This window comes from Rhinoderma darwinii, chromosome 1 (assembly GCF_050947455.1).
Source record: "Rhinoderma darwinii isolate aRhiDar2 chromosome 1, aRhiDar2.hap1, whole genome shotgun sequence".
In the NCBI taxonomy this organism is placed as follows: domain Eukaryota; kingdom Metazoa; phylum Chordata; class Amphibia; order Anura; family Rhinodermatidae; genus Rhinoderma; species Rhinoderma darwinii.
Genome location: NC_134687.1, coordinates 136,237,066 through 136,253,146, shown reverse-complemented (window position 1 = coordinate 136,253,146; position 16,081 = coordinate 136,237,066). Strand labels below are relative to the sequence as shown.

General features: G+C 44.8%; 1 long non-coding RNA gene across 1 annotated transcript; it reads right to left on the bottom strand.

Annotated features, from left to right (window-relative positions):
- Positions 1-3,707: 3,707 nt before the first annotated feature.
- On the bottom strand, positions 3,708-14,252 carry LOC142737383 (uncharacterized). Its single transcript, XR_012880578.1, has 3 exons — positions 14,185-14,252; positions 5,301-5,509; positions 3,708-3,800 (listed from the first exon to the last, which is right to left on the bottom strand). It is a non-coding gene; the product is annotated as an uncharacterized LOC142737383 (long non-coding RNA).
- Positions 14,253-16,081: the final 1,829 nt, after the last annotated feature.

Below are 16,081 nucleotides of genomic sequence, written 5' to 3'. Positions count from 1 at the left end.
ACGTCCTGCAAAATTTGCTCCCAGGTTCCTCGGACCATTCGAGATCCTGAAACAGATCAACCCTGTCACCTTCAAGCTTCGGCTGCCTCCAACCCTCAGGATTCCCAACTCCTTCCATGTCTCCCTCCTGAAACCAGTTATTCTGATCCGCTATTCCAAGACTCCCAGCCCTGCGGTTGCCTCCAGCGGCCCTTCGGACACCTTTGAGGTCAAGGAGATCTTGGACACCAAGAGAGTGCAAGGAAAAACTTTTTATTTCGTGGATTGGAGGGGGTTTGGTCCTGAAGAGATGTCCTGGGAGCCAGAGGAGGAATCTCAATGCCCCTCCTCTTCTGAAAAAGTTTCTCTCTCGCTCTGGTCTCAAGAAGAGGGGGCGTAAGAGGGGGGATACTGTAATGTCCGTGGCTGCGGGCTGTCAGCTCCAACCTCCCACTGACAGCCACAGCCACGAGTCGGCAAGTGCTGGTCCCAGCCTCCTCCTCAGGAGACGCCAGCGCTCGCGTCCACTCACCTCAGCCAGATCCCGTAGGGTGTGTGCGCACGCTCCTGCTCGCTCTTAAAGAGGCAGCGCGCGCACCGGAACTTGTGATGAACTTTGACCCGTGAGTACCCTGGACTATAAGAGGGATTTACACCCCGCCTCGTGACACCCACCCAAGGTCATATGATACTTTTCTAATATTTAAAATGGTGGCCAGCTCTCACTAATGGCTGGCATTTTGCCATGATTAGTGTACCATGAACCCCGAAAGTTTCGAAATTTGCAGAATTTGAAACTTTAGGGAAATTTGAAACATATTTGATTTTGGTAGAATCGATTCACACATTTCTAGCAACTTTTTTTAAACACTTTTGACATGTCATAGTAGCGTCCAAATAAATGGATTGGAGTGAATCAGCACAAGTCCCGAATATTGGAATGGTGTCACGCCGTCCTGTTTCAGATAAACCCCTTCCGTTACAATGTATCCAGCACACATCTCTAGTAAAATTCAAAGTGTATTTATTAGTCAAATATCCAAAGCAAAATAGCAACATTTTGACAATTCATACATATAGGATCTTTCTCAAGCCTTACACTATGAGGGGATTTAGGCATAGTGTTAATCTTGAGAAAGGCCCTTTATTTATGATGGGTCGAAACATTGCTGTATTGCTATTTATGTTTGACTAATAAATACCATTTGGACCTTTGAATGCTTTACCTCTTCTAGTGATCACTAGGGGTCTTACCACCTGGACCCCACCGATCAAAAATCCATGTAACATTGATATGTCAAAATTTAAATGAGTAATTCAAATCATAGAAAAATATACATTTCCGAACTTATCTCCCTTATTATTATATGCTGCCCATAGATATGGTGCACTTGGTAATCAAACAACATGTCATATCAATCAATCTTCAATCCGAATCCCAAAATAAATCTAATAAAAATGATACCATAGTTGGATGCTAAAGGAGACGCTCCAGTCGGTAGCGTACACCACATAAATGCAATCCCTCACCATGTGCTAAGTATGACGTCATAAAATGGATGAGGTACAATGGCCGATAGTGGTAGAAAAGAAGTCTGTCAAACGTGTTTTGGAAACCTCTGTTTTTATCATCAGAGAAACCAATTCATTTTGGAATTCGGTTTGAAGATTTCTGAAAAGATTAACAATTTCCATTACAACAAGACTACAAGAGCAGCACACTAAACTTCACACAAACTGTGGAGTTGTTGCACCAGAGGCCGGTAGTTGCACTACAAACTCTTATTCATTCACACAGGTGTAGGTTGTTAAGATTCTGTAAGGCTGGGTTCACACGACCTATTTTCAGACGTAAACGAGGCGTATTATGCCTCGTTTTACGTCTGAAAATAGGACTACAATACGTCGGCAAACATCTGCCCATTCATTTGAATGGGTTTGCCGACGTATTGTGCAGACAACCTGTAATTTACGCGTCGTCGTTTGACAGCTGTCAAACGACGACGCGTAAATGGACTGCCTCGGCAAAGAAGTGCAGGGCACTTCTTTGCCAGGTAATTTGAGCTGTTCTTCATTGAACTCAATGAAGCACAGCTCAAGATTTACGAGCGTCTCAGACGCCTCGCAAAATGCGAGGAGGAGCATTTACGTGTGAAACGAGGCAGCTGTTTTCTCTTGAAAACAGTCTGTCTTTTCACACGTAAATGACAGCTAGCGTGTGAACATACCCTTACTGTTCAGTACTAGATGTCCCATCTATTGGGGTGACTTATACAGTGGCCTGCATAGAGTGTTTTTTTTCCTTTGCTTTAAATAGATGCTATTCTTATATAGTATTCTATTTGTGATGGAGAACGATTGTTACCATCGTTACTGATTGATTTGCTGACCAATTAACAGGTGTTTGCTAGATTCTTGCTGCCCACATAGAGGGACCCTAGTGCTGTTTTTTACAAGGCAGGATTTAAACTATTACATCTAAAAAAATGCAATAATGTTGCATACTTTAGAAAAATATTTTCCTGATTAGACTATAAGCTCTTTCAGCGCAATTGGAATATCAGCAGCACCATAATCTTCATTCCAGTAGAATCCAATATATCCTCCATCCAGATCAGGAAATCGATTGTGTATGAGTGCAATGACAAGGGAAGGAATTAGAATGTACTGCTTTGGCCCAATGGTTGTAAAGCAATTATAGGAGCGGCAACTTGCTTTTTGTCGAATTCTGGAGAGAATATTTTCACCATCAACACACAGATAATTATGACCGGTTGAGTATCCTTCGACAATAGCGTTTTACTGAGATCACCATCAATACATAACATGAAGTTGCTAAAGAGCAGAAATGATCTAAGTTCAAGGGATATGGCCCACAGCTGAGCGTTTCTGTCTCATGTTGTTTTTTTTTTTTTTCAATCTTTATGGGTATTTCGTGACGGAACCCATAATTCAAACATGTTGCTGAGATGTGTGAAGCACTCCAGAATGGGATTCGCCCCTTTCACACAGTTCATGATTAATTTCAATACCTGTATGTCTTTTGTGATGTCCCGAAGAGAGGTTCTTTCACTAAACTCTACTATTAGTTCAGGTTTTCCTCCTTGAGACAGGCTGTGTTGAGCTCATCCAGTTCTGTTCTACATGTAAGTCTTTTATAAAAACTGTTGATTTAGAGCATTCTCTTTTTGACAGCATTTAGATCATGTTCACACCACATATTTTTAGATGTATTTTAGAGCGTAAAATGCTTCTATTAGGCTCCAAAATACACATCAAATACGTCTGCAAACAGTTTTCCATTGCTTTAAATTAGAAATATACTGTGTAGTTCATGTGAGACAAATTTTTGTGCTGCTGAATTAAAAAAACGCCTATTAAAAATATACTTTGTAAAAAAGTAGTGACGTCACTTCTTGAAGCGTATTCCAAGCTGATTTTTCCCATTGACACTTCAAAAAACGCTTCGAAAATACGCCACAAAATACACTTAAAAAACGCTTGCAAAAATTAAAAATGCTTTGAAAACCAGCTCCAAAAATGCCTGGATTTTAAAGGCTGAACATATGCTGTGTGAACATGGCCTTAATTCTCATCATGCATTGCCATTGAAATGCAACTTTCACATTAACACAAACTGGTATTTTCAATTCTTTAAGTTTTATAAATGCTGTCAATAGGTATTCACTTAATGTTTTCCTATTTCGGATTATTTTTGGAAACACTCTGTACTATATATGTCCGATTTTTTTTTTACTCGGCTACTTCGGTTTTTTTTTTTACTCGGTTACTTCGAGTTGAATACGGAGTTGTTGAAACTCCTGAAACAAAGTTAAGATAGAGTTTGTAGAGCATGCATGCTACATAGTTGAAACATTTATTTTTTTCTATATTAATTTATTGATGTACATTTATAGGTAAATTGTCTGAAGGATTTTGGCCCCAAAATCGCCACTACTTTTTATCCGGGACACGTACAGGGTGACAATGTTACCCTTATATATTGTGGCCAATGCAGCATACTACAGAGAATGAAATGTGAAAACCATGCAAGTTACATTCTAATAAAAGGGGTTGTCCCGGCATGGGGTGGTTATTCATACTGATGACCTATCCACAGGATAGGTCATCATTATATTATTGGTGGGGGTATGTGACCCAGACCCATACCAATCAGCTGTTCTGGCTGCCTCCAGGCACCGGAAGTTGTGCAGTGGTCGGTGCCGGAAGCAGAAGGCTCCGGTCATAGTATAGCAGCTGTGCGGCAACACGGCATCTCTGCTCCTATTCAAGTGAATAGGAGCAGAGCATCCAGTAACCCAGTATGGCCGCTATACAGTGATTGGAGCCATCTGCTTCTGGCACCGACCACTGCATAACTTCCGATGCCCGGAGGCAGCCGGAACAGCTGATTGGTGAGTGGTCCAGATGTCGGATCCCCACCGATCATATACTGATGACCTATCCTGTGTTTAGGTCATTAGTATAATAAACCGCCCCCTGCCCGGACAACCCATTTAACTGTAAAATGTGATGGGGACTGGTGCTGCTCCTCAGATGAGTCACACTGGCTGGTCCCCCTCCTGGATTGATGCATTGCTTCTAGGTAGTATGAAGATGAAGCCGAGGCAACTATAACTTGCTACACTGTGGATGTGCTAGCTGAATAAAGCGAACAAGGTTTTCAAAATAATTTTTCTCTATAAGGGTAGGTTCACACGGCTTATTTACGGACGTAATTCGGGCGTTTTCCGCCTCGATTTATGTCCGAAAATGCGGCTCGATAGTGTCGGCAAATATCTGCCCATTCATTTGAATGGGTCTTACGATGTTCTGTTCCGACGGTCATTTTTTTTACGCCCCGCTGTCAAAAGGCGGGCCGTAAATAGACGCCCGCGTCAAAGAAGTGCCTGTCACTTCTTCAGACGTTAAATGGAGCCGTTTTCCATTGACTCCATGGAAAAACAGCTCCATTTACGTCCGTAATTGACGCAGCGAAAAAGCGCCTCAACATGCCATCACGGCTGACATTACGGAGCTGTTTTCTCCTGAAAACAGCCCCGTAATTTCAGCCGTAACGGCCGCTGCCGTGTGAACATACCCTTATACTGCAATGTCAACAATATAATATAGCTTGTTGGCTGTTTGTGGGTCTAAATCCTCTGGACAGGTGCAGATCAGTCAGTCACCCTCAACGTGGTGACAGCGTGGAAGGCAACAATGGAATAGCAAACCTCAACATGCATTTCTCTATATTAGTCAGGAGGTATGAATTATTAAAAACTAAGGGGTATAAACATGCTGAGAAATAATGAGATCACCTGTGCATGAAGTAAATCGTCACGCCCCCGTCATGATGATTCCTCCCATGGAAAACACGCACCCGCACATGTGACCAGATGTGCGCCATGACAAACGCTATAACGTGCATCACCCGGACAAAGTATACATATAACGGCGCCTCTCCATGAGAACATATAAGCGCATAATCAGAGGCGCGTCTATACATCCAGACCACATAGGAAGTACCCTGCGATTAGTGGAAAAAAAGGGTTATGAAACCAGTCCAATAGATCCATACTGATACACACTAATATTAGATGTTAATATTACATGTTATATGAACAGTGTAACATTCGTTAACGGGCTACGCCCATTTATTTTGGTGTTCTTATGTGTGCTACTGTTTCGCATATACATTAACGGGTAGTCTATTTGTCACGGCTGACACCATCTTTCTTAGCCTTCTTTACATAGTTCATTTTCATATTTCAATGTTCTCAGGAAGGGGGTTTCTATTGATTGTAACGTTATGTACGCAGAGTCCGGTTATATGTATCAGTGTGGTGTCCCTTGCTCATCTTTTGGTGGGTACCGGACATTTTTGTCTCCCCTTCCCTCTTACCTACCTCTCCCACTCCTCTTCCTCCCTTCCACCCCCTTTTCTTTCCCCTCCCCTCCTCTTATCTCTCACAGGTGACTCGTTGGGCAGTTGCATATTGTAAAGTATCCGGGCAGGGTTATTGGACCGGGGGGCAGGAGGAAATGACAGGCCATTGTAGTGCCGGTCAGAGGTCTGCTGGCTTTTCTGGCCTCCTAAAGTGGTGGTGATAACGGCCTGAGCTCGTACTCTTCCAATAACCTTGCCCCGGCGTCTTTCCGTGTTCCGCTCTTATAGCTCTCAGGAAAAGGGATAATATTGTTTGATTGGCCTTGTCTGTTGGACCTGGTAATATAAGATGTTCTGGCCTCCCTTGCTCACCTCTTGGTGGGCACTGGACGAAAGTTATATTTTTCATTGATATGCTGCTCACTGCATGGGGCTCCCCCCCCCCACTTCTCTTTGGTTTTCCTTGTTCCCGTTTTGTTGATAACTTTTTCTCCACAGGTCTTCTTGCCACGTAGGAGTTAGCCTCTGGGACACTTTTCTGTCTATCTTCTTCTTCTATCTGATCTTCCACTTCTCCCCTTCTTGTCCTCCTTTCCTTACCTTCTACCCCTTCCCGCCGGGGACATGGCCCATCACTCCCAGACGGAACTGCGGATAGGCTCATTGAATGTCAAGGGCTTACATAGTCCTGGGAAGTGATCCATTCTGCTTAACATGTTGAAAAGTAGACAACTACACATAGCTTTCCTGCAGGAAATGCACTTGAGTGAACAGAAACCCTTTAAGTTGTCTAACTCATGGTTTCCACATGCTTATCATAGTTTTTCTCCCGACCCGAAATTCAGAGGGACAAGTATCCTTCTTTCCCGCTCTATTCCATGGGAATTTCTGGACTCTCGCAGTGATGGGATGGGGCAAATGCTTTTGGTCAAGAGTGGCATCGACTCACAGATCTATACCTTCGCTTCCTTCTATTTGCCCAATGTGGGTCAGGGTTCCGCACTGATTGGTTTTTTAGATACACTGGAGGAGTTTGGAGAGGGTACCATTGTTCTAGGATGTGATTTCAATGTGGCGCTGTAACCGGCCATGGATGTATCATCGGGTTCATCGTCAATCCCACATTCCCAACTCCGTCGCATTAAACGAGCCCTCCGCGACCATCACTTTGTGGATACTTGGCGTCTTTTGCATCCAGCAGACAGGGATTTTTCCTTTTACTCCTCCGTACACGATATTTACTCTAGACTCGATCTGTTATTTATCAAGCATCGTGCTCTTCCGACGCTACAGGCGGCCGACATTGATTCCATCTCTTTCACAGACCATGCCCTTGTCACGGTGTCCATATCATTGCAAACTCCGATACTGTTCCAATCCCAATGGAAACGTAATACCTTTAACTTCTTAATGACTCACTCGTCTCATCGGATGTACAACGTACGCTGGATGACTATTTCACCACAAACACATCCGCTGACACGAATACAAGGGTGATATGTGAGGCACATAAATGTGTCGTTCGCGGCACTCTTATCAAACACGGAGCCAGGTTGAAAAAAGAGCGCGCCATGACTATTGTTCGGCTTCTGTCGGAAATCAAGGCCTTAGAGACCACGCACAAAACGCTCCCATGAAGTGGAATGTCGAACTGCGCTAATTCAGAAACGGGACGAACTACGTACCATACTATAATCCAAAGCTAAAGCCACCCTCTCTAAATGCAAGCGCCATTTTTACGAGTATGGTAACAAATGCAGCAGATCGCTTGCTAGAGCTCTACGAATCCAGCAAGCGCACACTTATGTACCCTTTATTGCTTCCTCCCCCAGCACGCGAGCCACTCTGCCACTGGATATAGCTGCACAGTTCCGCGACTTCTATGCGTCCCTTTACAACACCGACTCCACCAATCCGGCCACGCTGTCAAGCGACTCCCGCGCACATATCCAATCATATATTGCGGACTCGGGATTGCCGCCCTTGGCAGAGGAGGTACTCTCTGCTCTGGAGGACCCAATTACTACGGCCGAATTAACTGATGCGCTCAAAAACTCTGCCTCTGATAAGGCCCCGGGGCCTGATGGTTTCACGCTATCCTACTATAAAAAATTGTATCTCCTGCCTTGGTCCGCATCTTCTTTCGTCCCTGAATTCTCTCTCCTTCTCCGCTCGCGTTCCACCAGATGCACTCAGGGCCCATATAGCGGTGATTCCCAAACCGGGGAAAGACCCCTCCCAGTGCGCCAGTTACAGGCCGATTTCACTGCTTAACGCAGACATTAAACTCTTCGCTAAGATTCTGGCAATGCGTTTGGCCCCCTTGCTCAGTGGGGTAATTCATCTTGACCAGGCGGGGTTCATGTTGGGACGAGAGGCCCGAGACAACACTACGAAGGCGATTAATCTCATACACAAGTCCAAATTGTCCCACGTTCCACTTATGCTTCTGTCCACCGATGCTGAAAAAGCATTTGACAGAGTCAACTGGACGTATATGGAGGAAACACTTCTCCGACTCGGACTGGGTCCTCAAATGATGGGTTGGATAATGTCATTGTACTCCTGCCCATCTGCTAGGGTTCGTGTCAATGGCATCCTTTCGGACGATTTTACAATCCACAATGGGACCCGCCAGGGCTGCCCCTTGTCCCCCTTGATCTTTATCCTTACACTGGAACCATTCCTACGACATGTTCGAGCCAATCAAGATATTCAGGGCCTAGGGGAGGGATCCCGGGTCGATAAGGTCGGGGCGTACGCAGACGATCTGTTATTCTTTCTGACTAGCCCTTCCGTCTCCCTCCTGAACCTGATGCAGGAGTTTTGTCGCTTCTCCAGCCTCTCTAATTTTAAAATACATTTTTCCAAATCCGAGGCCTTGAATGTCTCCCTCCCCCCCGCCCTGCGGTCTACACTAGAGCAATCCTTTAGTTTCAAATGGTACCCAGTGGCCCTTAAGTACCTGGGTGTGCGCATCCCGGCGGACCTGAAGGAGCTTTATAACTTAAACTTCCCAGGGTTCCTTGCCGAAGTTAAAGCAGATTGTGCCAGATGGACGGGGGGCACATTTACGTGGATGGGGCGCTGCACGATCTTTAAGATGAATATTCTACCCCGTCTGCTATACCTCTTCCAAGCCCTTCCTATAGCATTACCCCCTTCGTTTTTCAAAGCAATTAACACCATTCAAATGTCCTTTGTGTGGAATGGCAAACACCCACGCCTCAGTCGTGCGCTCCTGTGTCGCTCCCGGGAGACGGGGGGACTGGCACTTCCTGACATTCGCTCGTACTATATTGCAGCCCATTTGTCGCGCGTAGTGGATTGGTGCAGACATGTCCCTTTTAAGGCCTGGGTAGGCCTTGAGAAAGGCTTTTCGGAGGTCCCGTTAGACACGATTCCGTGGTTGAAACGTGGACTTCTCACATCCCTTCAACATCACCCCACGATCAGCCCCACGCTCCGATGTTGTGCTCTTCTTAGGGTCCGATCAAGTCTCCTACCTCTTTGCTCTCCCATGACTCCAATCCTGGGGAACCCCTCCTTCCCCTCTGGGTTGACTGATCCTGTGTTCAAGTCCTGGTCGTCGGCAGGCGTATTTAGGGCAGAGCACTTCCTGCAGAATTCAGAGTGGCTCTCTCTCGCGGAGTTGACACAGATGCCTGACCTCCCTCCCTTGGATTACTGGCGTATATTTCAACTCCGCCACTTCTGCTCCTCATTACCTTCTCCGGCCCTATTCCAAGCTCCAAGATCTCCGTTGGAAGCGGTATGTGTCGGCGATGGACCAGCTCGCCATACTCTGTCCACGATTTACCAGCTCCTGCTGAACCCGCCGGACTTACCAACGCCTGGATACATTTCTGAGTGGAAGGTGGAATTACATTTACCGCAAGTCAATGTTCCCGAATTCTCATCCTAGCTCATACAACCTCAATTAGCTCACGATATCAGGAAGCTAGTTTCAAACTGCTTTCACGATGGTATAGGACCCCGGTCCGTCTCCATCGAATCTTCCCGACCGTTTCACCTCTTTGTTGGAGATGCGGTTTGGATAATGGTACCCTCCTCCACACTTTCTGGTCTTGCCCGATACTAGCAGAATTTTGGGACGGGGTCAGGAAGGTGATCCTCGAGGTAACTGACACTACCTCTAGCATGGACGCGGCCTTCTTTCTCCTCCATCACTGTGACATTCCGGCTAACATCTACAAACGCTCTCTGCTTCAATTTTTAGTGGTGGCTGAAAGACACTGTATTCCCTTGCGCTGGAAGAAATCCTCTCCTCCGACATTGTCCCTCTGGGTTTCGAAGGTCAACGACCTTATGCATATGGAGGACCTGGCTTCTTCTATTCACGATACTCACGCTGGGTTCTGCCGCACGTGGTCTCCTTGGATCGTGTTTCAGGACACTGTCTCCTACAAAGACATTCTTGGAAGTGTGGACACTGATGGATAGCTCGTGGGGTTCCGGTCGGGTCTCCTCGGTGGGAGTTGCTATTCCTCCCTCCCATTCTCGCCCTTCTATACCCTTTCTTTACTTCTGCTTAGGTTCTTTTCTTTTATGCATAGTGGGGAGTATCCATGAGTATATTCTAGAGATGACATATAATGCTACCTCTTGATAGGTTTACAATGTGAGGTTCAAATTCATGCATCTTTATTTCTGTAAGTTTGTTATATCTTCCCATATGTACTTGATGTATCTTGTATTCTGTAAGCATGTGGCTGTCAGCCATGAAAATAAAGATTTAAAAAAAAAAAATGAATAAAAAAAAAAATTAAAGGAGTGAAATGTAATATTTAAGAGCTGCCATTATTTTCCACAACTTGTATGTTTCATTGCAGACTGCTGTGCTAAGGAATACTGCTCACTGGGTTCACATCTGTGTTTACATTTTTTGCGTTTAATGTTCGGGCCTCACGCTGAAAAAAATCTGTATGCCACACGTTATATCTTTGTCCGACAATGTGAGCCTATGGGGCACACATCCCACTATCTGCCTATACGGCTTTATGTCTGAGTTATATGTACGAAATCCTCCAGACCTATACCTCCAATGTAGGTCGGCTGTTGTCAACTGGGTGTTAGTCTATATTGACAGCAATTTTTTGCTATTCAATTGACTGAAAAAAGTATACTGCTAGTACAGTATGTACCTGTATGCCTATACAGTTGGATTATGTTGCCATTATTTTCTTTACAATGACAACAGGATCCTACCATCAGTGGCGTAGCTATAGGGGTTGCAGTGCTAACCATGTAAAAATGGAATTCTTTATTTGCTAGGCTGCCTAGTAATGGATGGGTAGGGCTGAGGGCTTCGTAGATGTCATGGTCACATGGTACACCCAGTGTATCATGTGACCGTGAGGTCACGTGAGGGGCGTTCCAGCCAGTCAGGAGGAGAATGTAAACTTGAAGGCACCGTTTGTTGTATTGTGCTGTCTGTGTTTGCAGAGGAGAGGGGGGCTTTAACTTACAGGCCCCCCTCTCCTCTCTCCACCGCAAACACAAGCACCACCATACAATACATTACAAACTGTAAGTCGTGGCCCCCTGGGGGTCGTGTGAAGACCTCCGAGGGGCTCGCGAGCCACGCACCGAGGTCCCGGTTCCAACTGTATCTGCGTTCTCAGGAAGCAGATACAGTTGAATTCAATGCTGGAGCAAGGAGCTCCTTGCTTCTGCATTCACTGAGCCATGAGAGAAGAGTGGCTCGGCGCAGAGAGACGCGATGTAGTCACGTCATCGTGCCTGTCTGCGCTGAGTCACTCATAGAACAGGCGAAGGAGAAGAAGGATCTCTTCCACTCATCCTGGGAAGGGGGATAGGTATGTAATTATTTTATTATTTTTTAGGCACAAATGGGAGCATTTTACTGGGCATAGGAGGGGGGCTAATATGGTGGCAGCTATGGGGGGCATTATACTGTATGGCACAACTATGGGTGGCAATATACGGTGGGGGCAGCTATGGGAGCATTATACTGTGGGGGCAGCTATGGGGGGCATTATACTGTTGGGTCAGCTATAGGTGGCATACTGTGGGCAGCTATGGGTGGAATTAAACTGTGGGGGCAGTTATGGGGAGCATTATACTGTGTGGGGGCAGATATGGGGAGCATTATACTGTGTGGGGACAGCTGTGGGGGCATTAAACTGTGTGGGGGCAGCTATTGGGGGCATTATACTGTGTGGGACGGCTATAAGGAGCATCATACCATGGGGCATCCATGGGGCTTTTAGGCAAGGTGGCTGGGCATAGGCACACGCAGAGGTCTGGTGGTGTTGGGGAGGGGTAGGTGGGACCAAGCTGAATTTTTGCACCAGGGCCCATGAGCCTTCATCTACACCCCTGCCTACCTTATAAGGATACAGCTACATCCAGAGTATGTGTATGACTCAACTATATGGCAAAACTAAACTTGACACTAAAGGGCACGGTGGAGAGGGGGGCAGACAAAAGTAAGTGTAATGCCGGAGTCGAGTTCTTCTCCTGCCAGCACTCCCTGCTGCTAGGTTTTCTGCCTTCCCCGGGGAGCAGAGCCAGGTCACCGGCATCGGTGTTCCTCTGCCCACGGTCACTATGTTCCTAGTGTGCATGATTTGGTGGCCTCTTAACGGCTAGTGCGCACAAAATTCTAAATTCCTCTAGCAATCCCTGTTTGTTCCTGGACTACTTAAGGCACCTTTACAATCCACCTGGTGCCTGAGCAACATTGGAATAATTTAGTTGTATCCTGCAAAGTTTCCTCTGTGAATCTGATTCCTGTACGCTATTTCTATCTGTTGTCGATCTGTATTCAGTTATCTGCTTTGAGCCTGTTTCCAGTTATTCACTGTCTGCCTGTGTCCAGCTATCTGTTGTCAGCCAGCGTTCACATATCCACTACCTGCCTCTGTCCAGCTACCTGGCTCTGTTTAGCTATCCGCTAGCTGCCCGTGTCCAGTCATCCACTATCAGCCTGTGTCCAGTGATCTGCTATCACCTTCCGACCAGCTGCCCGCTGCCAGTCTGCCTCCAACTGTTGGTAACAAGCCTGAAGCTTCCCTCTACCGGGGTACCATCTGCCAGTGCCAGCTCATGGTCCGCTGGGCCAGCAGCTACTCCACCAGGACCAACTGAAGAGTTAGCAACCTGATAGCCTCCGCGCAGCAAAGACCAGATCTCTGTATAAGGGTTTAAGTGTGAAGACCGGGGAGGCTACTTATATAACGCCCTAAGAGGTGGCCTGAAGCCAAACTGGTGGACTAGCCCATGGGTCCACAACCTGCTGGATGTAACAGTGGGGAGTTGTGCAAGGCTGGGAGCATGAAATGATGGGAATCAGGGTGATAGAGCTTGTGGGAAAAGGTGTGCAGGCAGTGGTGGTGAGGGGACACTAAGGGGCATGGTGAAAAGGGGGGCAGACAACAGTTGGGAGATGTGGAAGACTATAGCCAGGACATGATAAGAATCAAGGTTGATGGATTTGGCAGGAAAAGGGTAGAAGGCTGCGGTAGTGAGTGGGGCCCATGGGACTCGACCCAAAGGGGCAGGGTGAAGGGGCAGACGACAGTGGGGAGATTTGCAAGGCTTGGGACATTACACAATGAAAATCAGGGTGATGGAGCTGCCAGGAGAAGGAGTGCAGGCAGTGCTGAGGACTTAGGGTGAATGGGACCTGACGCTAAGGGGCCTAGTAGAAAAGGGGGCAGACAACAGTGGGGACATATGTAAAGTTGGGGACAGGACACAATGAGAATTAGAGTGATGGATCTGGTGGTAGTGAGAGTGGGGTATGAGCGTTGGACTGGACATACTATTGCAGAGGCAATCCGGCAGCGGTAATACAGAACGCCTCACAGCACCTGGAGATGAAAGAAGTGAAGTGGGGTAGTTTGATTGGTGGAAGTCTAGAGCGTGCTTCCAATAGGGTCGAAAAGTTTGCTGGGCTATGAGGGCAAGCATTTGTACATTTTCTGGCATGCGTTATGCCAGTTCTGTCACGCAACTGGAGCTTCAGATTGAAAAGGAAGAGAAAAAGAACGCTGAGGAGAAACACAGATGACCAGAAGTTGCAATGTGAATAGTGTTTAGTGATTTTTTTTCATTTTATTTTTAAAGTGTAAAATGCTTTAAAGATTCTGCAGTATTTATTGTGAGTTGCTTTTCCAGCCTTTACCTATGAAAAGACTTTTCCGCTATTATTTTTTTTAAGCAGAAATTAATTAACATAGAAAAAAAAAACAACAAAAATCTGTCCTTAAACATATGGGGAAAATAAAATATTAACACACTAATATTATTATCTTTTATTTTTTTACCTTCTGTCTATGTGCTTGTTATTTCCATATTTAAGTTTATTCCACAATCTTCACCTATGCTTGGCTTTAAAAGTAAAAAAACAAAATTGTAATTCGAAATTGTTAAGAACAAACTTTAAATCTGTTTTACATATGCCTCATAGAGAAAATCGCATTGAATAATATAAACTGCATAAACGTCGCAGCTCTTGAAAGAGTAGGGTAATTTATTCTGCTTCTTGCTCATGTTAAAGTACCGTTTGTTTGATTTCATAATAAAATAAAAATTATTTGTTTTAGAGAAAGAAAAACCCAAAAGAACTTTAGAATTGTGAAAGAAAAGTGTTGTTGCCCTTTAGCAACCATTTATGGCACTGTTTTACTGTGTTAGAATGCATAAAAAAAAATTACAGCTGAGATCTGACCTTTTTTCAGGTTGGCAAGAAAGAGGCTCTTAGGTCATGTTCACACGTGGTCAGGGACTGTTTTAAGTGGGTAGCAAACTAATAATTTACAGTGAGTGCTCATTCAGCACTTTTCTTGGCATTAAAATGGCAGAAACCATGATGGAGTCCTGACGGACCCCATTATAAATCAATGGGGAGCCATTGAGCTCTGTTGGGATCTGTCGAACAACAGATCCGGCACAGTGTTGGGGCTTCTAATATGAAGCATATGTGAGCATAGCCTAACCTCTTTATATCTTGATTTATTTTACATGTTCTATGCAAAGGATTTCTATCAGAATATTATTTTTTTTTAAAAGTCCCTTTAGTGCACATTATAATTTTATAAATGTGCGAAAACACATTTTTTTGTTTTGTTTTTTTAACTGTTTTTATTTTGTGTTTTTTTGTGTTTTTTTGTTGTACATGTGGGGGTGGTGACTGCCTCCATTTTTAGTCGTGCATTCTGCCCATGGGTGTTTTAAATTAGAGTTAAGTTAGTTCCTAACTACCATGAATTCATTCTACAGGCTTCTACCCAGGAGAGAGGTGTATTTTTATGTTAGGGATCAACTTAAAAGAGATTGCCCTATTGTGGCAGTTGAGCTCACACCATTTGATCAAAATGTGTGCTAAGAACATCACATTTGTAAGTAAACATAGCAGAAATGAAAAATGATCTAGATACAGTGCATTTGGTAGTCTTAGCATTCACAGATTGCTGTTGTAATGTGTTGTTTTTTTTTATATGTATAAATGTGGGAAATAAATAATCTTTAGACCAGTCCTTTGGAGCAATGAGAGTCCCCAAAGTTTTATTTTTCTGAAGCTCACCATTCCAGAGATCTCAATAGGCCACATGGCCATGACAACATGACAACCAAGCAGCACTGGCATGAGTTGCAGATGTGTCCACTCTTACCTTTGCTTGAATTTGATTAAAGACTCAGATTTGTTTGGCCAAATCTTGAAGTGTTTGCCTGGAGTTTTACTGTAATATCTTACTTCAAGGCTTTTAGATATAATCCCTTTAAAATTGAAGGCCTAGAGCCTAAGATTTTTGTCCCCTTCTTATTTATGTCAGGTACCAGCAACAATTTGGAGGGATACAATAACAGAAATCATGAGTATGCCATTGAAAAGTTTGAACACCTATTCAGAAGACATAACATTTTGGCAGAACTCCTAATTGTCCGAACTCAGGAGTCTCAATTGATATTGTATAATGACCACCAAAAGAGGAACTCTGTTTATCACAGAATACATATCAATTACGGACGATAAATAATTATGGAAGTGTTGGGCTGCATTTTAATACAAAACATTTAAGAATTCTCCAGAGTAGTGTTTTTTTAATTCCAATTTGACAAGAACCATAGTGTAATGACGGGGTAGGGAGACAGACAGGTGAGCCCTAATCTACACACCACTCAGTCCCTGCCTACTTGCACGGCCCGTCCTAAGCGACGGCG